Below are 25461 nucleotides of genomic sequence, written 5' to 3'. Positions count from 1 at the left end.
AAGCTGGAAACACGCCGAACTCAGCGCCCTTCTGAAGAAACCCACAGCAGACCCCTCTGAATTTAAAAACTACCGACCCATATCCATCCTCCCATTCCCGGCCAAAGTCATCGAGAAAGCCGTCAACAGCCAGCTCGTCGCCTTCCTTGAATCCAACAACTCCCTTGATCCATCTCAATCCGGGTTTCGAGCCAAACACAGCACCGAAACTGCCCTCATTGCAGCGACCGACGACATCCGAACACTCCTGGACAACGGAGAAACAGTGGCCCTTATCCTACTCGACCTATCCGCCTCTTTCAAAACAGTCTGCCACAGCACCCTTATACATCGCCTCAGCAACATCGGCATACAAGGAAAAGCCTTGGACTGGATCATCTCATCCCTCGCTGGGAGAACTCAAAGAGTCCGACTTACCCCATTCTACTCAGAGGCCACCGAAATCATCTGCGGCGTACCTCAAGGATCCTCACTCAGTCCCACCCTCTTCAACGTCTACATGAGTCCTCTTGCCTCCATCGCGCGTCAACACAACCTCAACATCATCTCTTACGCAGACGACACCCAGTTAATCCTCTCCCTCACCAAAGACCCCAACACCGCCAAAACCAATCTTCACGAAGGCATGAAAGAAGTAGCCGAATGGATGAAACATAGCCGCCTAAAACTCAACTCAGACAAAACGGAGGTGCTCATCCTAGGATCTTCCCCCTCAGCTTGGGACGACTCTTGGTGGCCTTCCGCTCTGGGCACAGCACCCACACCCACAGACCATGCACGTAACCTTGGCTTCATCCTAGACTCCTCTCTCTCGATGTCCAGACAAGTCAACGCAGTCTCGTCCTCCTGCTTCAACGTACTTCGCATTCTCAAAAAGATCTTCCACTGGATCCCCCTCGAAACAAGAAAGACTGTCACCCACGCACTGGTCACGAGTCGACTGGATTATGGTAACACATTATACGCCGGAATCGCAGCAAAATTACAGAAAATACTCCAGCGCATCCAAAACGCATCAGCGAGACTCATATTAGACATCCCTCGCCAAGATCACATCACCGGACATCTAAAAGACCTCCACTGACTTCCCGTCAACAAAAGAATTACTTTCCGCCTTCTCACCCACGCACACAAAGCCCTCTACAATCTAGGACCCGAATGCCTCAACACTTGACTGTCCTTCTACAAACCCACCCGCCAACTAAGAACGTCCAATCAAGCCCTAGCCGCAGTCCCGCGCATCTGAAAATCCACCATGGGTGGCAGATCCTTCTCCTTCCTGGCTGCCAAGACCTGGAACTCACTCCCCACCCACCTCCGCCTTACTCAGAACCACATCTCCTTCAGAAAAGTACTTAAAACCTGGCTATTCGACAAATAATGAACCCCTTCCCCTAGCGCCTTGAGACCCTCTGGGTGAGTAGTGCGTTATACAAATGCCCGAACTTGAACTTGAACTAAGCAGTATTCTTCGGATCTCTATACTGAGACAGGTAATAGTCTGGTGAAAACTGAAGAATATTCAGATCTAGTTACACGGCCCGCTTATCTCAATCTGATCAAGATGTTCTCTTGGATACTCCAGATTGGGTAGAAATTGTACTCTCGATAAATAGCCTTCCCTCGGGCAAAGCAACAGGCCTAGACGGAATTCCCGTGGAATTTTACGCCAGGTTTAGCAGCACACTGAAAGATATCCTAACTAATTTAATTATTCATGTTTTTCGAGGTGGACGACCTCCGGCATCTTGGGCCCGTGCAAAAATTATTGTTTTCCCCCAAAAAAATAAAGACCCTACAGAACTGGGTACATATCGCCCAATTACATTAATAAACAACGACTCAAAAATATATTCTAAACTGTTAGCTAGTAGACTTTCACCATTCATTCACAAAATTATATCCGTTAGGCAACATGGATTTGTCCCAGGGAGGTCAACCACCGACCATATTCAGAGGGTGATCACGCTTTTTGACATGGCAGAAGTAGCAGGAGACCCTATGGCCCTGATACTGCTAGATGCAGAAAAAGCATTTGATAGGGTCTCCTGGCAGTATCTATGGACAGCCATGTCAAGAAGTGGGATTGGGGACAATTACATCAAAGCTGTACGGGCGAGGTATGCCATTCCTGAAGCAGTGGTTAAGGTTAATGGGGACATATCCGACACCATCAAAGTGACTAGAGGTACAAGGTAGGGCTGCCCTTGCTCCCCTCTACTATTTGCTATTTTTATAGATCCATTTATTTTGAGGCTAGAAACAAACCAATTTAAACAACCCATGAAGACTACCAACGGTGAAACTAAGACCTTGGCTTTTGCAGATGATATTGCAATTGTTACACCCGACCCAAGAGAGGCAGTTGAGCTAATGGAAGAAGAAGCGAAAAAGTTGGGGAAGATATCAGGGTATAAATCGAACCAATTCAAAACACAGATAATAATCAATACCCAAATCGACTACTTGGACGAAAGGGTTGTAGATAATCCACTATATCTCGCCGTTAATATTACCTCAAATTTAAATAATTTAGTGAGCCTTAATTTGAATCCACTTTTAAAACAGACAGAAAAAAGTTTAACCAGTCTGCATAACCTACATCTAACGATTATAGGAAGATGTAACCTTATTAAAATGTTATTGTTCCCTAAACTTTTGTACTTTTTTCACACAATTTGTTGAAACTTTGACCCATCGATATTTAAAGCTATAGACAATATCTTTACTCGTTTTATATGGGGATATGGAAGAACACGTAGAGCCCAAAGATTCATTACCCTACCAAGGAAAAGAGGTGGTCTAGCGCGGCCCAACTTTAAAATGTATTGGTGGGTGTAAGAAATGGGGTTGCCAAATCTAAAGGGAGGGTAGCATGGAACAGAGCGGGCAGGCCAAACTTCGGAGGACATGTGAAGCATCCACGCAGTAACCACATACGACGCACCAGGCACACCACAAAAGAGGCACAACACCAGCTTGAGTTGGAAAAATAATACGTTCTCTATTGTCTCCAACCTGCAAAGGTAAACATAACCTAGGCCGTAATCACAACAGGGCGCTAGCAAGCGCGAGGGCAGTATAAGGCCGGGGGAAAAATTTACAAGGTAATTGGGAACAAGGCTGAAATGGTAAATAAGTCCATAGTGTCCAGCTGAAATGTAAGAATGTTAGCACTTGGCATGTAACATCAGCGACATCCATATGAGGGAAGGAAACAGTAGGCGTGGGAGCTCATTATGTGTAAATCAAACATATGGGGAAAGAACCCAAAATGGCTGGCATTGGCGCCTCCTGCAAGAATAGGAATCACCCTGCATTAACATCAGGCAGGAACACCTGTAATAAAACAGCAAGGCGGGCTCATCAGCATGGGCTTAACAAGGGGCCTGGAGTAACACATCAGGCCTGCATAGGGGCCCACCAGGCCCAAACCTGTAACAAAAGGCACAATCACCTGCGCGGTGGGCACGAAAGCATACAATCAACCATCAGGTGTAAAACAACAGTATACCTGGGCATCCGTAACATTAGCCACAGGACACCCAATCATGGGCCGGGGGCGCAGGCCTTAATCCTTGGAAGTAGGCTGTAATTGCAAAATACAACATCAAGCATAAACCCCCATCAGGCGTTATAACTTCAGTATAACCCCTGTAAGGAGAAACATCATGGCACCCCAGCATCTAATAACAGGCGGGTATAACCATAGGACCATTCGGCCGCCTTCACAAGAGCCTCAGGTCATGCAGAACCCCAGCACTGTAGCCTTAGGGAAAAGACCTGGAGAGCGTAACGCATTAGCCCCCAACCTGCAACAAATACGTCATGCAGTAAATTGACATCACTATAAGCATAAGAGCCGTATCCTATGAACCAGGCCTGAATCCCATTGCACCTGGGGCATCAATCCCCCTAGCTTAGGCATAACAGTAGGCATGTCACCACAGCACATTAACATTGGTCCCCCATCACCATAAATGCATGGGCCTAATCATACCAGCAGGGGCAACATTACCATGACCGGCACCTTAACATAGCTGCATTACCATAGGGATGTAAACAGTGGGGGCAAACAGCATCCTTTCGGCCGGCCTGAAATCGGGGGCGGTTCAGCAGGGGCAGAAGCACAACCCGACTCCCCAAATAGACGTGTCCACTGTAGGGAGAATTAGTCCCCGCCGGCTACTGACAGCGGGGAGCCTCGGGGTCCTCTGTGGGGGGTTGCCCAGTCTAGGGGGTCTCCTGTGTACCTGCAGGGCCCAGTCCCAGTTTCCAACAGAAGAGAGGGAGGGGGCGAGCACCGACCCTGTGCCCCGTTGCCCTCTCCACCCCCCACACAGCTTGATTAAGGCCCCACTCACCGGCTGCTCTTGGGCTCTGCCTACGGGTCCTCAGGGATTTCCACATGGTGTTGGGGAGGGGGCAGGCACCGACAACGCGCCTCGACGCCCCCTCTCCCCCTCAGTCACTCTACAGCGGGGGCACTGTGGGGCTCTCCTTGGCACCTGGCGGCAATGCCTCAGCAGACTTCACCCGGGCTTCGGCTATTCAGGCGGGATTCTCCTTGGCGGTAGGGGCAGGCACCGGCAATGTGCCTCGAGGCCCCTGCCGCTCGGTGCTTGACTCGCGGGGCTCTCGCGCTTCTTCTAGGCCAAAGGCCACTCGCAGGCAGCGGAGGGGAGGCGCGGGGCTCTCCTTCGCTCTCCGAGAGCCCCGCCGAGAATAGCTCTTCCTCCCTCTTCACCCGGGCCCCTCCTCTTACTCACGGGGACCCGGGGCTTCCGTTGATTCGCTCAGGCCCAGACCGGCGGGTGGACTCCCACTCCGGTCACGCTACCCATGGGGCTCCCTCCAGACTACGGGGGCCCCACACCGGCGCCTCTCACCCCTCAGCTTCACCCGGGTCCCCCTCCCTCATGGGGACCCGGGGCTTAGGGTCGGCTTCCCTTCCTCTGGCTGCCCGACCGGCAGCCAATCCTTGCGGGCCTTCATGGGGCGCAGCAGTACGGGCCAAACCGTGTGTGGCGGGCTGGGGGCGCGGCTGGTGACGTCACCGGCACCCTAGCCACGTAATGCGGGCCCTGACGGCTTCAGGGCCTAGCGCAGCCCGCTCCTCACTCCGGCGGCCCTCTCCTGGTGCTGGGTGCCGCCGCGACGATGCCCACAGCAGCGGGGGTCTCCTGAAACAGCGCCGGGCCGTGGCAGTGATTTTCTGGCAACTTACAACCGGCGCGAGGCAGCGCCAACACTCCCCGGTGTGCAGCGGTGAGATCGGCAGCGATAAGGGCTAGGCTCCCTTTCATTAATTATTTGCAACACCACATCAGAGCGCCAACACGCGGGGTAGGCTCCTGCGCGCTATCTCCTCAGCCAGAAGGGCGCAACCACGTTGGATAGGCACCCACAGCGCTATTCACGGGGCCCAGCTCCTCTCCTCGGGCCACACAACTTCCAGGGCCCTGGGGCTCAAAGGGCCAGCAGCACCTCGAGGCCACCACAGTCACAGGCCACAGCGCTCCAACAAGTACCAGGTCCTCGGGGCACAATCTTCCCCATACAGCGCTTCACAGGCAGCTCTTCACAGCCCAGCGCTTCACAAGGGTAGCGATTGATAGGCACACATCGCAAGGGGGTGAACAGTTCCACAGCCAGCCCCAGGGGCGCACTCCTCACCTCCTGGGGGGGTTCCAGTCCACAGCACTCCTCTTCTTCTGGGCGCTTGTTTCGTGCAGCAAAGGCGTGGTTCAAGGTCCCAACAGCGTCAGGGACCTGGGGGGGGCCCTCCTTCGTCAGTGGCCCTGGGGACAGTAGAGGGGGGGATGGAGGGGTGCAGGGCCCAGCTCACAGGCCCATGTGGTGTTAACACCTCGCAGCAGGTCCCCTCACGTTCCTGTCCCAGCTCTGTCTCACTGCATGGTGGCACGTCCCCCTTACTTATACCCTCCTCCCAAGCAGTGCCAGAACCTTCTAGAATGTTGGCAAAACTGGTCTAAACTGGCTCAGGGGGAGGAGTAGAGCACCCTGGGTGCCAGGCTTTCCCTCCAAAAGCATGGGGTGACTGGGCACCTAACGACTAGACTGCTAACCTCCTGCAGTCAGGTGGTACACACATAGCTTGGGCATCCATTTTAAAAACACAGCATTTCACCAGGGTACATTTTACAAGGGGGACATTGACGAGTGCTCACACCATTGCATGGCATTACATATTAACAAGGTGTCTCACACCACACATGGCCTATACAGGTTTATTACCATGGGGGAGACATTTCAAATTAGGGGGGCAAAAAGCGAAAAAGTTTGGGGGAAAAGGGCCAAGTTCAACAGTGGGCTACTATTCTTAAATATAGTAGAGCGCTCTTAGGCCCCAAGCAAGAGTCTAATCCAGATTGGTTAGTCCTAACCCCACCGGAACTCATTCTTGGCAATGAGACAAGTGATCATTTGTGGAGGCTAACATACGACTGTCATTTTAAAAAAGTGCCCTTTAAGACACTTAAAGGTATTTATATTGTCTGGAACCATGTGCGAAAACTCTTTGGGCTTGGTAGGTTCTCCTAGTATACTACTCTAGATAGAAATACTAATCTTCCGGAGATCTTTACTGATACCTGTATGACGCGATGGGTCAGATCGGGAATCTCACAATTCGGTTCGCTGTAAGACTCTACGGGCTTCCGCTCATTCGATTCCCTAAAAATTTAATTTGGGTTAGAATCACGCGATTTCTATAAATATCTACAAGTTAGGGATTTTATTATAAAAAAGGGGGTGGCAGTGTGGGCATGGAGAAAACCCTAGCAATTGAAACAGTGGTGCAAACGGACAGGGTTAAAATTGGTGAAATTTATAAGGATCTAGTTGCAAGTCTCCCTGATGACTTAGATAAACATACCCTCAACTGGCAAAATAAACTAGACATATCAGAGACTCTAACGCAAAAAGCACTAGAAATTTCAAATTCCTCATTAATGTCCACAAAATTACAAGCCCAATTTTACAAGACGTTCTTTCAACTATACTATATTCCAGATAGGATATCCAAATGGAGCACCCGCAAAGGAAAATTATGTCCTCGATGTGCGATGTCCGAAGCAGATTTGATACATATGCTGGCCACATGTCAAACCCTAAGTAATATTAGACAAGAACTTTCTACATTTTTATCCGGAGTCTTTGAGAGCGTCATCGAGATCACTATAGCTGAAATAATACTAGGGGTAGATAGGAATGCTAGACCAGCTAACCAACAGGGACTTCTGTTTATCTTAATGGCTGCACTTAAAATATGTGTGACATCTGCTTGGCTAGACCCGTATCCACCTACATTTCAGCAATGGCGGGCACGACTCTTAGCTACATATAGTCTGGAAATAGCCATATATAGGCAGAAGGGTCTAAAGAAGAAAAGAAAAGGATTAGAAATATGGCATCCTCTCACACAGTGGATGGGTAGATCGGATGTGTAATGCTGATTAATTACTACTGTAACAGAAATGTTTTTCTTTTATTTGTGCTCGCTTTTCTTGTTTTTTTGTTTATTGTTTCTTATTTTCATGTGTATCGCCTTATTTAAAATAATCTTGTTTGAATGTCAAGAGGATGCACGCGCTTAGTAACTAATGTTGCCTTTAAAGGGGGGGGACGTTTTTATTTCTTTTTTTATTATTTTTGAGGGGGGTGGGTGGGACTAAACTGTAAAAACTTTCAATAAAGATTTTAAAAAATAATAATAATTTTCTTATCTTCTTGCAGACTGCTCACCACCCTCCTATTTCCCACCTTCAGTGGACTTGTGTTGACTTTTGGTTATGTTGTTCTCAGTGGCCTTGGCTTTCTTTACTGGGTCTCTATGAAATGTAAACTCCTGCCAGTGGCTCAAGATGGAGCTAATGTCCTGTCTGCTCATGTCCTTAGCAGACCCTGAGGAAACTCTTCCCAAGCAGAATCCTGAGGGGAAACACCCCCAAGAGTGAATCAACAGCCGTCCTGAGGAACTTCCTTCAGGCGCTTCACTTGAATTTTTTTAATATATGAATTTCATTTAGCTATCTTGCTTTAACCAAAGCTTTGCATCATTCGACATGTAGCTTTAGCTTATCAGTACCATTACACCAGTTGTTGCTGTCTGTTCCAATTCAATTTTTCATAATAACAATTGAAAAAGAGAAACTTTGAGACATCTGGTACAGGTGAATTATGCATGCTAATTTGAACACAAATGCACCATTATTCTTGTACCAGGTTTTGGTGATGATTGCACCATACTTTGACCTTATGAACTTCCAAAACAAATCTGGCTGCAGGTGAGAGGCAAGAGGGATTAGGAAGAGCTTTGAGAAGGATAGGATAGTTTCAGGGAGGGTTTATGAGCATTAAGAATGGAGGAGAGTGGCCAGGTCTATTCTGGGAGGTAAGCTCAGCTAATATCCTGCACTCAGTGTGTACTGAGATGATGGTATGGACAGTGGGACCCTTAGCCTTGAGGAGGTCTGTTGTCGTTCTTGTTGGGTAAGTTCAAACGTATTGTGTCACGGCTAGTTATCTGAACCTGGTCGCATATTTTGCTGCTAGGTGTTCTATTGGAATGATGTTAGGAATGGGATAAATCATTGCATTGTAACACAAAGTAATGGAAGTACCCTGATTCTTGTAAAAAGGTATGGGTATGAATACTAAAACAACAAAAGAGTTCCCTTTTCCTGCTATTTATCGACCGGACAGATCGTAGCCCGGCTAGCAGACCAGATATTAGCAGAACCGTAAACAGATCTCACTTACTCAATTTCCAAGCTGCTAAGCTTACAAGTTTGCTGAAGAATGTATGCAAAACAATGTAATACAATGCAAATCAAACTATTTCAAAAGGAATGCCGTTAAAATCAATTTTTATTTTAAAATTAAAAAAAAACCTCTTATTAAAGATCATACATCCATTGCATTGAACATAAGGCATGATTTTAGGAATGGAACTTCATAATATGTTAATCATAAGCAATAATGTCAGGAATCCTACTGAACTTCCACCAACCATCTAATCCTACACAGTGTAGAAGATTCAGCCTGCTGCCGGGTGAAGGGCTTCTAGGCTCAGGATTGGGGGTCTAATCCTATGAATGTATAAGATTCAGGCTGCCGCTGGATGAAGACATTGACACCTCTGAGTTTAATTTTCCAAACACTTTTTTTCAGCAGCTATGCCTCGAACTTAGAATTCTCTTTCACATGCGGTTTCCATCTTTCTTTCGCTTCTATCTTTTTTTAATGGCCTTAAAAGCATTTTTTTAAACCAGCTTCTTTAGAATTCTCTTGCTTTTTGGTTCTTTAGATTTCTGTGTGTTTTATTATTTAAGCTTTGATGTTCCCTTTTGTATTTTTATTTGTGTTTATTCTTTTATTTTGCTTTGTTCTGGTCTTGTATTTAAAAAGGTTTGAAATGTAATGTTCATACTTTTGCCTTGCTACACTGAGTCAGTGACATACCTTTTACATATTAAAAATAAAACACTTTCAGAGATTAGGATTATATTTGATTTATCCCAGTTTGTCCACAACCTTGAGCGCCCTCTAAGCTTCCCAACAATGTTCTGTATCGGCGGACTGTTACCATGCGTATCAGATGTGTACCGGATACCTGTGTCTGTGAAAGGGAGGTTATGTTGTCTGTACCTCTACTCCGCACACTTCTGTTCTTTACTCCTGATATTATTATCATTTGTGTCAGGGTAGCCCTCATTCAGCGCCGCTCAGTGGTCGGTGTAGTACAGTATCTTCTGCAGATACGCGGTACAAACTAAGCCAAACTTTTCTAGAACTTTGACCTTGAAGTGTCAGTTACCTTCATGTAATCGAGAGACAGTGGTCAAACAATAGTTTCTCTCACCTGTTTACTTGGATGGATGTATTTATTTATGTATGTATGAATGTATGCATGTATGTATGTGTGTGTACTGACATATCACCAACAGAGCAAGGTTCCATGGAGGACTGTACAAGATAAAGGAGGACGGCTTACTATATTCTGCAACTGTGGGGTTTACGTGAAGCTGTGTTGCTCATGTTGGAATGCGTCAACCTGAGGATCTACGTCTTCTAACAATCATTGTGTCTGAAATAATGAGGGGTAAAGGTTTATAGGCTCCCTATTTATTACTAACATGATCACGGTTCAGCCCGGGATTCCGCCTTTGATAGCTTCCTAAAGGAAGGTAGGCCCAGTAGGGAAGACTCCATCTTGTAGGAGCCAATGTCTAGACATCCAGTCTTGCACCGGCCCCATCAGGTGCCTCCAGAATCTCTGGTACTGTTACCAGGGCAACCAGCAGGCCCCTGGGAGTTACATTTATCATCCTAATAAGTACAGCCTCAAGGACGTTATCTACCCTAGAATTATCCAATAGTATAGATCAGAGTACAGTTCAACATAAAATCAATGGAAGACATCATGTGTGCTTACCACATGACTACTTTACTAGCCCCAGCGACTGAATTTTTGTTTTACTTCTTACCCAGCCAGAAGGAGCTGTGCCTTATCTCTCCAATACCTCATATCCCTCAAATATAGTCTCCGCTAATCTCATTTGGCTATCTGTTTTACCCAAATAATGTCTTAACAAAACAAGTGTCACAGATGTAAACTTTAAAGGCTTCCCAGAGAGCAGACTACAGGGATATTGATGCAGAACACCAGAGGAGTCAAAGTTTTAAACCTCCATGTTTTGGTCATCGATTGGTCCTAAACAGGATGCACAGAGACCGTACAGGGAGCATCTTCCAGTGCATCATTTGATCCATCCCCCTTTAGATGGTGAGAATTGTGTGCTCGGGCGTTCATGTAGATCTACGTATCACCCAGCCTTTAGTATGATGTCAGCCTTCTTACTGAAGCGATGCCTCTGATGGGCCTGGACACTGTCTTTCTCGGCCGATCCATGTCAATGTTTTATGTAACACTCATGGCACCTTCCTAGACTGGTGTGGAATGTATATGGACATGGGCTCTAGCCGCACTATATACATAGCAAGAGGAGATATCAACACTGGTATACGAGTCCTGAAAGAGCGACATGAATGCCAGGCAGAGATCCTGAGGACACCAGAAACATTTTCTAGGGATCCCATCTTCAGAGGGAGCAACTACCTTACACCAGTAGGGAGCTGAACAAAGGCCTCCTCCTTGAAGTGAGGGGGTCTTCTTCCTGAAATGAGTGACAGTAACATGGGTCATACATGTGCGACCCCTGGAAAGGAAATTGTACCAGAAGGAAAGCATAAAAACATAACATAACTTGTATTTGTAATGCGCACATTCACCTATGGGCATCTTGGCGCTGAATAACAGATGGTTATTATGCAAGAAGCGTCGCTGGTGTAGCTCTGCATAAATAATGTAGCTCGAGGTGGTCGGAGGAAGATGTAACAACCACCAGCATTTACGATTTTCCTCAACTTGGAAAGGGGAGCTATTGAAATAACCCCAAATCCCTGCCCCATACATGGCTGCCATAACACACTGGACATTGAACACATTTAGAAGGGATTAGATGGTCCCTTTCGATCAGCTTGGACAAGGGATGCACCATTCTGAGGCTGAGTTAGATTTCTATAACATTACACGCTTTGGAGTTGACTGTTTTATTTACATCCCCTTTAAGAGGGAAGATACATTGCGAGTCAAACAGTTGTTTCTTCAGCCTAGTGAAGAAAGAGGGCTGCAAACTGAGTTGATGAAAAGCACTGTGCGGACCTTCTACAGACGTTTGAGCTTGTTTTCTACCTTTCTCTAGACCTTACACACTGGGAGAGGACCCTCCTTTTCCGTTTTAGAGCTGGATCGGTTTGGAGGCTTATGTGTTTCGGCTGACACACCGATTTTTCAGGGTACTCCATCTCGCCATGCCCTAGCGATGGTATAGCTGAGGAGTCGCTGTTACATTTTATGTTTTTTGTGACTATTTTAGTTACCAACGCAGGCATTCCTCAAACCTCTTTTAAACACACTGGGACACCGTAGGTATGGAGAAGCCCTGTACCATCTACAGATGCTTAATACCCGTCGGTTGTTTAAGCTGAGCTCTTTTCTTAAGGTCACAGAGCGAGAAAATCTATGCAGGGATAATCACTCACCGTGTTTTTCGTTTAAAATTCACTGGTTGTATTTTACCTTGCAATCTAAGTGTATGTTTGGTGCTATTTGCTGGGAAATTAACGTAGTCCATTTTTACGCATTATTACTATTGCTGCTTAACACAATGGACGATGCTATATATGATTTTATCCTACTTTTTATCATGATTGATTTTTACTTCTGCGTGATTTTACTGTAATTTTAATAGTTTCTCTTTTATGGCCATGATTGGCCGAATAATAATTCTTTGCATTGAATTGAATTTCTGGAAGAAGCTGCTGTGTGCGGCAGGATGCACCAGGACCAAATCTAGTATTAAAGTCTGCAGAATTGTAAGAGTTGGAGTGGATGTGTAGGGCAGAAACTTGTGGTAAAACATCTGCCAGGACTGAAGCTCAAGAAGATGGAGGAGGAATGACTGGAGCAGGCTGGAGTTGAAAACTACAACTGAACAAACAAACCCTGACGGTGAGTCTGGTCAGAAACGCTGTGACCCCATCCGTGAACTCACCAGGCACTATCTTCATAGTAGGCTTCAACTTCAACTGGGGTGGAAGCTTGGTGATGGTCAACTTTCACATCCGGCCTCCCAAACCATGACCTTGTATATCACGACAATTAATTAATATAGGAGAAAGATTCATTCTAGATATGATCGTAGCTGGTCCTCCTCCGGGGCCAAAGTCTGTTCATGGTTGACTGGTCGGGCAGTCTGCAGGTTCCAGCCAGTAAAAGACTACGGGCCCGATTCACAGAATGAACTTAAGACTCAATCCTAAACTTACTACTATTTTGGTATTCACAGAATACACTTACTACTTTTGGTACTCACAGAAGTTAGGATTTTGTCTTAAGTTTGTCTTAAGACAGACTTAAGACAAAATCCTAACTTAAGTCTGTCTCAAGTCTGTCTTAAGTTTGTCTCAAGACAAAATCCTAACTTCTGTGAATACCAAAAGTAGTAAGTGCATTCTGTGAATACCAAAATAGTAGTAAGTTTAGGATTGAGTCTTAAGTTCATTCTGTGAATCGGGCCCTATGTGCATCATTTATGAGTTTTTGCCGTAGGGCAGTGCCACAGGCCTTTCTACTGCGCTTGCCTATGGCAGAACAAAAGGGCAGGATTGAGCCGTATCTACTGGATACAGCGTATTCCTGTCCTTGGACCCTGCGCTGGCGCACTATGAGCTGCTGTGCGCCAGCACAGGTACATTTGCACCATGGTGCAAGGGTACCTGAGTTGCGGGATGATTATTTTTGTGCACAAAAACAATCACAAGAGGCGTTCTGCTCTTTCTATGTGTGCTGCAGAATGCAGCACACAGAAAAAGAAAAAACGGGGAGAAATAAAAATATTTCTCCTCATTGTGCCTTCCGTTCGCTGTTTATGGCGCTGCCTCAGAGTTACGATTTCTCGAAAATCTGGGGCAGTGTCAAAAAGCCATGGATGTTGCAGGGAACGCCCCCAGGAACGCCCATTGCACGCCCCTTTAAGGTAGAAAACTATGTTAAAGTGAACAATATTTACAAGGCAGCATTAAGCCAAAAAAAGTGGTTTAGTGCTGCTTGGTAAATATGTAGCAGGCTCCTGCGCCACTGGAGCGTCGCAAAACGTGAAGCACCAGTGGTGCAGGAGGCTTATGAATAAGCCCTTTATGTCAGTGCCCAAAGTTTTGTTCAGAAGCCCAAGGCCAGCACTGTCAAAGGTCAGGGTGCCGAGTACCAAGTCTGCCTCGTGTTGAGTCCACCTCACGCCTCTTCCATCCACCACCAGACCCTCCCTAGCCCTTTATCTCTCTCTTTCAGGTTCTTTTTCATGCCTGCTTTCCCTTTCATTGGGTTTTTGTCATTCTTTTACTCCTTCTCTCTCCCTTTTGTCTTTCCTTACTTCTTGAACGGAGTCAAAGTATGATGAGAAAAAAAATAAGTGTTGGTCCCCAAAAATAAGTGCTAGAAGGCCCCTTATGCTGACACTGGCTAAAATGAAGCACTGGCTCAATCTACAGCTTCCATTCTCACTGAACTTTTGTTGTTGTTGCAGTTTTTTAGCACAGTCTCAACACAAAGGAATTGTAGCACTTTACATGAACACAAGTTACATTACAAAGGGACACATTCATTTTTGTAGGCACGAGGAGATTAAGTGATTAGCCCAGAATCACAGGATGTTGAGCTGACCCGAGACTTTAGTCGAATCTGGTTCCCCAGTTCCAAAGTTGGCAGCTCTGGCCGTTATGCCACACCCTCTCGAGGTGAGACTGCTGATTATAGGTTTGTTCCGGCCTTCTTAGGAAAGGTCTTCTGTTAGAAAAAAGCCTGCAACAGCTGATACATAGGATTCCGAGAAGGTTCAGTCTGAGCAGAGCTCACTTGTCTGAGACATGGTCCTGATGAGAGAATCCTCCGAGCACAGGTAGACGTGCGCCCCCTCATGGTACAGCTGGACAGCACACTTCAAAGGCTACGGAATCCAGCCCACTACAAAGACGGCTAATGGCTGAGTGTTGAGGCAGGGATCCTGATGACCATGGCAAACAACCATGCCCCTCCTGCTTGGGGGCTGCAGTATAAGGTACACACCTGTCAACTTTCCCACAGAGATGCACCTGCAGCTGAAGTCACATGGTTCCATTTTGGAACAGGGCAAGTAAATCATCAATCGTATAATTGGTCTGTCCAAGCCACGTATCATACTCAGCCAATGAGGGAATAGAAGGAATGTTTATATTCTTGGCTGTTGCTAAACCAAAACAAGTAGTTTGCTGTACTGTGTCATTTAAAAATAAAATGCACGATGCTGACCTTCAGAGCCGTGCACCTGCCAATCTTTAGTACCCCAAATGGATTTCAAATCTATTGTGTCCTTCCAGTGTTCGTTACCCTTTAAGGCCAAAGCAGTCCTATAGGAATTGGAATAAATCAATTTAGTGTGCTTCAACAGAAATTTAGATTGAGACGGCAATTATAATGTATAAAATAGGACTCTGTATTGGAAGTATTATAATCGGAAAAGTATGTGAATTTACTCCTTCGAGTATTAGAACTCCCCTGTAAAGGAGTCGGATGATTTTCCCACTTTGTAAAATTAAAAATCGGTCTTAGAGTGTTCGTTTTGTGCAAGAAATGATGGCCATAATGGTGGTAACAGAATAAATCTGCATAATTTGCCGAATTCATATACAAATCTTCAGCTTCAAAAGCATCATCATATACTAGATCAGAAAATAATGAATGAACGGCTCGAACATCCCAATCGTCAAAGAGTGTATGTCTGTTGAAACCACATCTCCTAATGAAACGCTGCACACGTATGGAATGTTCATGACCTCTGTCGGACCATGAATATCGAATGCAACTTTATCCCAAACGATGCCATCAGCAACAGGGAAAGACGAAATGTTCACGAGAGCTTGATCTCTTTTCATTATATGTGATGATGTACTAGGAGCTATAACTCTATCCACAAAGTTCACAGCAGAGCGTTGAGGCAAATAATGATCATTGATGAGCAGAAAGAACACAATCACAAAACCAATCCACATGAAGAGGAATATGAGCTTAAGTACCAACCAGATGTATGTCCAGGGTGGGACCAAATAAGTCTTTTTGAACCGGACAATATAGAGACTAGTACTTGTAGGAGGCGTTGTCACAGATGAGGACGAAGAAGATGAGTCTGACGAAAAACTGGTACAATCCATATAAAAACCACTCGCTCCCAGACAAAACATTGGAGGCTATGCAGCATCAGATGAGTTATGTACGTTACCCTCAGGAATTTCAATGATGAACTCAACTGTAGGAGAAGCATACTCGATGTCTGCATTAGTGGAAGTAAAAGGTAAAACGGGCAATAAATCAATGGAATTTTCCAACTCTCCCTCCATTATGCGGGGAGTAATCGCGGAAGCTGAAGCCATCAGATTCAGTGAAAGATCTCGGCTTGGAATACTTGGAGGAATACTGTTCAGTATCGGCCCTATGGTGTAGCTTGACATGTTCTATTGAAATGTATTGATTCTCCTTACGACCAGGCAACAGTGGCAGGATCACAGTACGGTTGTCTTTTAAACCAAGGACTCTGACTAATGCACAGTATGAGGGACCAAGGGGCATATTATCAAGCCCATTATCGCCGCTTTAGCAGATGTTTTCGGACGAAAAGAGGCAATAATGCCATCGCACTATTAGCAGTACACGCTAGCACGTGTTTCCTTGCCTTAACGCCCGGTTCCCTATCGCCTCACCTCGCATCGCTAATGAGATTCAAGGTAGGCGTGCCCCTCACAACTACATCATAAAATTTCAGTAACTGTGCTTCGCTGTATTTACAACGAAGCCCGTCCGGTTTAGCGCTGATTTTTTTCGCTCTAACTGGGCCTTAAACGCTGGAATTTAACAGCTGTTAAATTCCAGACAAAGGCATACCTTACATGGGGGGTGGATTGTGTGGCTAAGACCACAGGCCCTATCATCAAGGATATCGCCGTTTTCCATGGAACATCGCTGGAAAACCAGCGTTGTTCCATGGACATCGGCGATATCCCCTCTATTGCTAGAGTTTGTATCGCCGAGGTGATGCGCGTTGTACAAAACACGCTAACCGGGCAAAAAATTCCAGCGATAAATAAAAAAGCACTATTCGCGCTTTGCGATATTTATCGCAGTCTATTGCTAATATGCCCCTATATTCTTTTTTGTTCTCCACTTTTTCATGGACCAGATCTCCAACTTTAGGAAGCCAGCCAGAAACAGGAATCAGCACCGCTGGATCTGGGAAACATAACGTGTATTTGTAAAGCGCACGTTCACACAGAGGTATCTTGGTGCTGAATAACAGATGTTTATTGTTACCCAACGGTATTTTATCGACCTTAGATGGATGAAAGGCTGAGTGGACCCACAGGGATTTGAGCCTGTGACCATGAGGTCTAACACAGGTCCCTGCAATGGATGCATTAGTCCACTGAGCCACCAGACCCGGCTAGACTGCAAATGTGCTCTTGCTTGTGAATCACAAACTTTTCTGTCGATCCTGCAACACAGCACAATAGTTATCTAAGTCAAAGGTTGCGGCAGTCGCCACAACATCAAGGTCCGGCACAAACATTTTAATGCCAAAGAGCATTTCGTATGGGATATGCCCACCCAGAGATCTTCGCAGGAAATTATTAAGTGCACATTGGACTCCATAGACATGAGTTACCCAACCCCTGCCAGTACCTAAGACTCTCGCTGTCAAAAATTGATTTCATTCGCTCCACAACTGAATTGCCCTCAGGCTGGTATGGAGATGGATATTGTACATGCACCCCCTGTGACTTCATCAAATCCCTGTAAGCCTGAGAGGCAACCGTAGGACCTTGGTCAGAATGGAAGGTGCCACAGGCAAACGTCCCGACAAAGACACTCAAATCTTTAATGACAATTCGAGCGTCAGCACTACGTTGCTTCCAAACACAAAGGAATCTCGTACATGAATCCAGGGCAACCAAAATATATTTGAAAAAAGTTTCTGAAGACAATGGACCACAGTGATCAAGATAGATACAGCCAAAAGGTTGATTGGTAATGTAAAGTTGAGTGTGTGGTGGATGGGCAGCAGTGGGAGGCTTAATCTGTTGACAAATGTCACAAGAAAGAACGTATTTACATGTTTGCTGATATAAACTCCGCCACCAGAAACGTTGTAAAAGAGACACTGTCAATGTCACTCCGGCATCTGGAGAATCTGCGCCTTCATGAACGGCAATGATCAAAGAAAGTCTGCGGTACTCGTTGGGAATCTGCCGATCTCTAACGGACGGAATAGTTGCAAATGGGACTTGATCAGTGGATATGTGATACATATAACATGAAGGAAAACCTTGGGGAAGTTATTGCAGCAATAGCTGTGAGAATATCATCATCAATTTTAGTCATGGATCTAGTGTCTGCTGCTACTGACCACGTGGCTACTGCAGATTTGGCTGCTTCATCTACCATAGAATTACCAACAGCGTGTGCTCCCACACGTTGATGGCCAAGAGTATGGATAACATGTGCGAGTGGCAGACTCTCCTTAAGAGCAGCCACTCGAACTCAAAGTGTTTTATGCTTAATTGCGCTACCTTTATAGTCACGGAAATCATTTTGTCTCCAGAAAAACAAGTTGTCATTGAAGGATTGTACACAGTAAAAAGAGTTGCATACAACAAGCATAGGAAACTCTGGATCAGCAAATTCAAGAGCCAAAAGCAGAGCATGAAGCTCCGCCAATTGAGCCGTGCAATCACCAAGAGACTGTGTATGCACTAGAGATGATTTAAAATCTCCATCAACAATCCGTCCCGCTACTATAGTGCAGGCCGCTGAATAAACATGCTTAGAACCTACTGCAGGTTGCGCAGAACTGTCAGTGTAAGGAATACATTTGTATTGATCCAGAGGAAGTAAAGACAATGTTGGAGGAGGAACGTGTTCATATTGCAAAAACTCCTTTGTCTGATGAGAAGGGTCAACGACAAAATGTACATCAGCCGATGTAAAAAAAACTAGCCCATTGTATCCAACAAGGGTGCAATGCTTTGGAGTTTGGAACACTGGCCTTTGTAACTGCCTCTAAAGCAGGTACAGGCAAAACAAGGAAAATGTGTTTACCCTGAGCCAAAGAGCGTTGCTTCAGGGTCACCATCTGGACAGCTGTTAAAATCTTTACTGTAGGAGAAAAACGTATCTCAGCAGAAGAGTACAAATGCCACTTGTAAGCAATGGGGATCGTGTCTCCCTCATTGAACGTCAAGTGAATGAAACCTAACGCACCTGTTACAGTCCTTATCACCACATTAGTCAAATTATCACGGGTCAACAAGAAATTAGACACAAGCAGATCAAACTGCAAAGACCGAAGAATTGCAGTATGTTCCGGAAGCCACAGGAAGCTGAATAAGTAGGTTGTATCAAGGAGTAAAGAGGTTTGATATTCTGGGCATAATCAGGAACATATGTCCTCTTGAAAGTCAAAAAACCCAGCAAAGATTGCAATTTTCTGAGAGTAGATGGATGCTCCAATTGTGCACTTTTCTCCAGAAAGTCGGGGGCTAAGTCCCGACCTTCATTGTTAAGCTTGTATCCGAGAAAGAGGACTGCCAAAAATGCAATATGTGACTTTGCAAAGTTAAATTTGTAACCAAAATCAGCAAAAGACATTATGATGCGGCGCCACACACCAACAAGATGTGGTACCAATTCATCATCCGTCAAATAGATATTATCGACGTATAAGAAGGCATCAGGGTGAATCTCATGCAAGAGTGACGCAATGATTGCTGCAAAAGCGCTGGAGCTATTCTTATACCCCAAAGGCAAATGAGTGTACAACCATGATATCCGATCTGAGGAAAAATGAATGTAATATGCAAGATGGCGGCCGCCTATGTGGCTGAGTGAGAGGTCGGGCGAGTGAGGTCCCGTCCGAAAACCGAAAACCTGTTTGTGCCGTAAATACCTGCATTTTCGCTTCTGCAGATGCCGGCAGCCCGTTACCGACTGGGATGAAGTGCTGAGGCGAAGTTTACCGCGGAGCAGCTGGCGAACTGTAGGAGTGTCAAACGGCGATTTCCTCGGCGATTCCTCGGCGTTTTCAGAGCGGTGGAACAGCGGTGGTAATCAGCGTCCTGGTGTCTGTTTGGGCTGAGCCGCGCGCAGCAGCGCACCTGTACAGAGTTGAGCTCACGGCGTGAGTTGAGCTCAGTGATTTTGCAGAGAAAAGGAGTTGGATGTGGCAAATTTTTACCTGGCATTGCTCATGGAGAAAAAATCTGTAGCGGAGTAGGGGCACGAGACTACTGCGCCTCAGCGCTGTTTGTTGAGCAGGGTAGATACAAAATTGAAAGCACTTAGATTTAAGTGAATCGAGTGGAGCAGAAGCTGGCTGGAGCCCCGAGAAAGGCACAGTAAGTCCAGGCTAATTCTTCCTTTACAAGACTTTTTCTTTGTAAGGCATTTTGAAACGCTGATCTGGGATTGCGTAGGGGGGGGCGAAGCACGGACAAGCACAGCTTTGGGAGACCGCGCCGTGAGGGGAACGGCAGAACACTCCTGTGCACCTACCCACCGCCGTGATGGAAACGGCCGAAAAACACCGCAGCGTGTCCTGCATCGCCATGAGGGCAACGGCTAAGGACTACCTTTCCCAGGTGCCCCGGGGATCACCGGCGCACCGGTGACATCACAGCGGGCACCCGGGGGGCACTACTAAACATCGGAACGCAACTCGTCCCGCAAGGACGCGCGTGGGACGAGCCGGGCTGAGCCCGGGCAGAGGGCGGGCCGTCTGTGGCCGTCCGGGGACGACTAGGGACGGGACGGGCCACCTCCCTCGGCTGTAACTGTGAGTGCCAGTCCATTTTTCTTTGGGCTGATAGCTGTTTTCTTAAGCATCTAGCAAAGATTGTGATCCCACGTGTGCCGCCTCATAACTGTTTGCAGCTTTTTACGTACTCCCAACCATGTCTATTCAAACTACCCTAGCAGACAACTACTTGTTGAAAGTTGTCACCAGAATTAACAGCGATAGAAGGAAATCTCTAGGGAAAGGTAATTTACCTGATTTCCCATTGGACCTACCACTGGATCCCACTAATGAGGGCAGTAACAACACTAATGTGGCAGCCGAGATTGATAACATCAGTATTAATGTAGAATCCATTGCTGCTGAGGCCCCAGTTGATCCTACTGTAGTGAAAGACTTACCAGACCTATCTGAGACTCCCGACGGCACCCCGCAACAATCCACTAGGTCCACACGGTTTATGAGAGCATGTAGGAAACCTGCTCCTAAACGGGGAAGCCATTCGGCCAGGAAAAAAAAGGACACCACTCATAAGGAGAACATTGGTGAAAATGGGGCTCCTACCAAGGACAATTGTGTCACTATTAATATTAACCAATTTGACCTGTTAGTGAGCTGTATTGATGACAAACTGAAGTCGGTTGTGGAGCCTTTATTGGTTAAAATTGATGCATTGTCGGCTGAAGTATTGAGATTGGGGGCTGTGGTGGATCAGCATGTAGCCAAATTGGATAAATCCATATTACCAATAAGAGATGCTACATGTCCTCAACCTGCACCTAAACAAGATAAGGGAAGGCCTCGCCACGTTAATATTGCCCCCACTGGCACAAATGTAGGAAACCAACCACCACAGGCGACACCTGTTTTGACTTGCTCGAAACCTCCACCAGCACGTAACACGGGTCGACCTGTGCAGGTACCGGTGGTTGCATTAGCAGCCACAGGGCCTGCAGGTGTAAACTCTGGTGCAAGAACATCACCAGCACCAAATACAGCAAGGACCATGCCATTGCCAGCTGTGCCAGCTTTTTTAGTGGGTTCCGATAGGGTGCCTGTGAGTATAAGTAATCGCCCAGTAGACCTCCCCCCAGAGTGTGTACCCTATGTTGTGGTTCTAACTAATGTCCCGTCTTTAGTCCAGGCCCCACATCCTCAGGAGTCCGGAGATTCTTTAAAAAATAAAACGGTCTCATGGTTAAACCGCCACTGCGGTTATCCAGTTAGCTACTCTGATCAAATTATATCTATCAGAAGGGTTAACTGGATCGGTAATACCCGGAAGACCTGCGGGGGTGACTGTGTGATTATTAATTTTAAACACCCCCAACACGTTGCGACGGTCTTACTTAGAGCAGCTGCCTTAACGCAGTCTGAGACTGATGTCGCTGCAAGACCTTTGGGCTATTTTTATAATCATCTTAACAGGTTGCCTTCTGCTAACTGTAGAGAGGGGATTTTCAATTCTAACGTTATATCTAATGGAAATAGATCTTTGATGCCCATTTTCAACCCTGGACTTACGGGTGGCAGACCCATCTCGCATACGCCCATGTTGAACCCTGTTCCTAGTGGGAATAGATTTGTAACACACACTCCTAATTTTGCACCCACCTGTGATAACATTTTCTCGCCTGTTAATGGGATGGTCTATCAAGTTCCGGTCCAGAACAGGTACCAGTCCTTGAGTTTCTTGGACCAAAACGATTGACATCAGATGGGGCCTGGAACTGGGAGGGACGTTATCTCAAGTACTAACAAGAGTAACACAAGTGAGGCAAGAGAGGACCTACCTTCTAACATTATGGGCAATCCTGAAAGTGGGTCAGTAGTTCACTGTGCAAATGAGATTGCTGAGGTTACTGTGAATACTACAGGGAATGCCATAGGTACTTGCATAGACGGGCCAGTATCTGAACAAAATAATAGGGGTAATTGTTCCAATAACACTGTTGATATCACCAATAACTGTCACTCTATGGGGATTTATATGGCAAGTTGGAACATTGCCGGATGGGCATCTAAGGCATTCAAATTGGAATGGGAGGACATTGTAAGGTCCTATGATATTTTATGCCTGCAAGACACGTGGTGTGCTGATAAACCTAGCTTTGAAGGGTATACATGCTACAGTTTAGATGCCTCTGAATCTACCCACGGCAGGGCAAAGGGAGGTCTTCTTATTCTTATTTCTGTAGATGTAAAGTTGACTATCATTAAACATTTGCTAGTTGAACCACACTCACAAATCCTGTGGGTACGTCTACCGGATGGCACTGATGTGCTTCTAATTAATTTTTATAATAATATTTTTACCAATTCCCGGCACAAAGCGATAGATGAGTTATCCTGTGCCCTAATGAAGCTGGTAAGCGAAGCAACATGCACTTTTATTTTTGTTTGGGTGGGGGATTTTAATTTACAAGTATGTAGTTTATGCTCCTCTAGGTTCTGCGGGATCCTAACGAATAATGGGGAGAATATGTCCCACTTTCCACATAATGCCTATGGAGAAGCAATCAATAGCACTATGGTTTCGTATGATCCAGAGCTACTGAGCACCGTCCAGGAGGGAAGTGAGGGTTCAATTCCCACCTTTACTGGAAGGAATGTGAGCTCCATCATTGATCATATTATGGTCTCATCTAACTTGGTACCCCATTGCATAATTAAAGTGAGGGATACATCCTCCCTGAGCGACCATAACTGTGTTAGCTTGCAAATAACTACATGGATGAGTAGAACTGATTCACCCACCAGAGTATTGGCAAATATAGAGCCACATAGGCCTAATGGGGTTAGGTCATAAATAAATGCATGGCGGACATTGACATTATTTTATCCTTAGGATGTCCGTCTCATCAGGTTATGACTCATTTCCTTAATATTAATACTGTCATTAATAACATCTTCACGGGGAAAAAAGTAGGTAAAGGAGGGAAAGGGATTGGATGGTTTGACCATGCCTGTACGTCCCTGCTCTCCCAACTTAAACAAGCTTTGGCTGTTACCCCAAGGGACAAGGATAGAGTCAAACTTTTAAGATTCGATTATAAACAGGCGCTATCTAAAAGAAAGAGAGAATTACAGCAGGAGGCCTGGGAGCATCTCACCCAGGCAGCAGAAACTGCGGATAGTTGCCTGTTTTGGTCCACTGTTAACTCCCCATTCCTCCAAGATGACAAAATCCCGCATCTTTCATCTAATGTGGGGAGCGAGGACTGGGTGAACCATTTCTCCGCGATTTTCCAAGATAATACTATGACGCCCAACGAAAATAGGACATGGCCTGTAGTGCCTTTAGATATTTCGTTGGGAGAGGTGGAGAATGGTATCAAAAATAGTAAGGGGGGTAAGGCCCAGGGGCCAGATGGAGTCCCGATAGATGTTTACAGGGCTCAGCCGCAACTTTGGGGACCAATACTTACCTTGGTACTCAACGCTGCCGTAACTACCATGATCCCACCAACATGGGGTGACTCCATTATAGTCCCAATCTATAAAAGGGGGGACAAAGCCCTGGCAAGTAATTACCGGCCCATCAGCCTGCTCGACTCGTCTGTTAAAATTATGAGCAGAGTTCTGCTTCTCAGACTAGAGGAGTGGGCTGATGAAAATGGAATTCTTGCAAATTCACAATATGGATTCAGGAAGAGAAGAGGGACCCTAGATCAGTGCCTGAATCTAGAGCTGTTGATAGGCAAGTACACCAGAGCTAAACCCGGTAACATCTATCCTTGCTTTGCTGACCTTAGCAGTGCTTTTGATTTAGTCAATCATTCACTTCTTTGGTCAGTTTTGCTTGACATGGGTGCCCCGAAAGAAATTATCTTTTTTCTCGCCAGACTATACAGCAAGCTGAAAACATGTGTTCGGTATGGTGTTAGCGGGGAATGTACTAGAAATTTTAATGTAAAACGGGGAATTAGGCAGGGTTGTGTCCTTGCGCCCCTTTTGTTTACCCTTTTTGTTAATGGGGTTGAAGTTGCCTTGAAAAAGTGTCAAGGCCGATGCTCCACAGGTTGCAGGGGATAGTGTCCCGGTTCTGCTATATGCAGACGACGCGGTGCTCCTGTCACGGACACCCGTCGGTCTGCAGCGTCTGATGGACAAATTCACTGAATTTATCGGGAGCAGGAGACTGTTGATCAACAAGAATAAAACTCACACGATGACCTGTGGGACTAAGGTGGGCAGAAATCACTCCTTCTTTATAGAGGGGGTTAAAGTGCTGAATGTGAACAGTTTTTGCTACCTGGGGGTAACTTTTACCAGTGATGGCAGGTGGGGGCATGAATTAACGAATGTTCGAACTAAAATGAGCAAAAGCTCTTATGGCATCTTTAAGTTTGCGTCTAAGCTAGGGGACAGGCGTGTCAAGGATATGCTGGAAATCTACAAGGCACGCAGTGTATCCATTGCCCTCTACGGGGCAGGGCTTTGGGGTTACTGCAAAACTGAATGTCTACAGATAGAAGAAAACAACTTTCTTAAGAAATTACTGTGCCTCCCTAAATCCGCTTCAACAGAGTTGATCCATAGAGAGGCAGGGGTTTTTCACCTGACCGAGCTCGCCTCACTTAGGCCGCTATTGCTCTACCGAGCAATTTGGCTTAAGGATGAGACTGAGTTCAATCAACTTATAATCAGGGACTGCCTTGGACTAGACAACTGTATGCAGATACCGTGGCTCAAATATGTTGTAGACTGATATAAAAATATCTTTGATATTAATTTGTTGTTAGAAAACTGTCCCCCTGGAGGTCTTGTGAAACAGGAATTTAAAAACATTTTTATGTTACATAAAGCTCATAAACGTTCAGTAATAACTAACTCCCTCGCTACTGTTAAAATTTACAATAAATATATTGCTGTTGAGGGATTTCAGCGCTATCTGAATGTAGTAACGAGGCCAACGCATAGGTTTGTATTGACCAGATTAAGAGTTGGCATTGCTCATGTATTAGTGGCCTCCCCACACCCTAAAAAGCCCCCTGTG

The sequence above is a fragment of the Lissotriton vulgaris genome, chromosome 4_1 (assembly GCF_964263255.1).
Source record: "Lissotriton vulgaris chromosome 4_1, aLisVul1.2, whole genome shotgun sequence".
In the NCBI taxonomy this organism is placed as follows: Eukaryota; Metazoa; Chordata; class Amphibia; order Caudata; family Salamandridae; genus Lissotriton; species Lissotriton vulgaris.
This window is presented reverse-complemented; position numbering follows the sequence as displayed.